The sequence below is a fragment of the Arachis ipaensis genome, chromosome B05 (genome assembly GCF_000816755.2).
Source record: "Arachis ipaensis cultivar K30076 chromosome B05, Araip1.1, whole genome shotgun sequence".
Lineage (NCBI taxonomy): Eukaryota > Viridiplantae > Streptophyta > Magnoliopsida > Fabales > Fabaceae > Arachis > Arachis ipaensis.
The window spans coordinates 31294375-31296238 of NC_029789.2; positions in this window are offsets into that span (position 1 = coordinate 31294375).

Consider the following 1864-nt stretch of genomic DNA (forward strand, 5'->3'; position numbering starts at 1 on the left):
GAAGACCGAAGATCATAGCCACGTCTTTCAGTGTCACGGCACATTCACCAATCGGAAGGTGGAAGGTATGTGTATCCGCGTGCCACCTTTCTACTAAAGTATTTACCAGTGTTTTCTAACATTGAATTACTCCAATCTGGGCCATATGGTAAAAACCAGTAGATCGTAAATGCTCCTCCACCCTTTCATTGTACCGATCCGGAGGGACAGGGTGATCAAAGGTCAACATCCGTAACTCTACAAAAGCATAGCAAAATCACGATTCAAATTCCACAACTATCATAGATAATTTAAAAAAATCTAATTAAAACATATAATTTTACTAGTAATATTAAAACCTCAACTAAAATAACATATTTCTGTCAACATTATTCCAAAAAAATTATACACCGAAATTATAACAGTTAACTAATTAATTATTATTTCTAAAATTATTACAAAAAATTATAAACAAGTCATTTGTATTAGTAATCTATTATATTGGAAAAAATTCTAAACAACAATTAATTACATTTAAGCACACATATTTCTAACTATTATTTAAACATATATTCCTAAATTTTTACAATTAACTATAACTACTTAATTATAACTTCTAATATTATACCAAAAAATTCTAAAAAGGTATTTTTTATTAATAATCTATTATATTACAAATAATTCTACACAAGAATCAACTACATTTACACCTTATTTAAACATTTATTTCTAAATTTCTATCAATAAAATTATATACTAAGTCACATATATCTTCTTCAGTTCAACTTCTAACAACAATAAATATAAGTAAATTTCTAAAAATAATAATTATAATTCTGAAATATAAAAAGAATTTAACAAATAAACTTACATAATCAAAATAGTTGAGATATTTTACAATGTGAAGTTCCGGACGATCAACATTTCTAGATTTTGATTTCTCGGACATTTTAATTTTTTTTCCCTCAAATAGATGAAGCAGAAAGCGTTCAGGGAGGGAGAAGATGAAGGAATGGACGCTGGGTGGGGAAGGAAGCCAGGAAGGAAAGTGACTCAAGTCCCTGGGTACGCATGCAATGAAGGGAAATTGTAGGGTTAAAGGGGCACCGTCGTTGGGGAGCCACACGCATGCGACACGTGGCTTGGAGTTGAACAAATTGGATGGTCTGTTTTGCAGACGAAACTCGCACGGTCCGATTTGCCTGCTACCACTCGCACGGTCCGATTACTCTCTTCTTGACACCACAGGTCGGTAAAGCTCCCCTGCTCTCCATATCGTGGTCCTACACTAACTCACTCTCCATAATAAAATTAATTTCTGGCAGGTCTTCACGAGTTGCTACAGTCAATATTTTGTATTATGCATTAAGTGAGGAGTAAGACACTATAATTTGCTTTTGCTTTTCGTTGATACAATGGCTAATTCGAGAAAGAAGTAATAGTCAGTCATTTTTATTGTTGGTGGTCCCAACTCAAGTAGGGCCTCCAGGCTAAATAAAAAAAAAGTGATTTTAACTACGGTAAAAGAAAAAAAAAGAAGAGAGAGTATGTATTAACACCGACAAAAGAAAAGAAAAGAAATAGATAGAGAGAGGTGAGAATAAGTGTCGAAGAAAAGAAGAAAAGGGGAAAACGATAGTGTCGTCTGATCTTATTAAACTGGTAAATTTGCTCTATTTTTTTATGAAATTTTAGTATGTTGATCTTGGTGTAGAGATAAACATTAGGATATAATTTGCTAGTTGTATTGTTTTTTTTTTTGTCTGATTTGAGATACTCACTTTGTGGAGAGTTTATGTTGATTCCATCAGTTTTGATGATGTATTTTGTTAATTGTTGAGATTTTTTAGTGCTACTATGAAGACAAATTATGTACCCAATATTT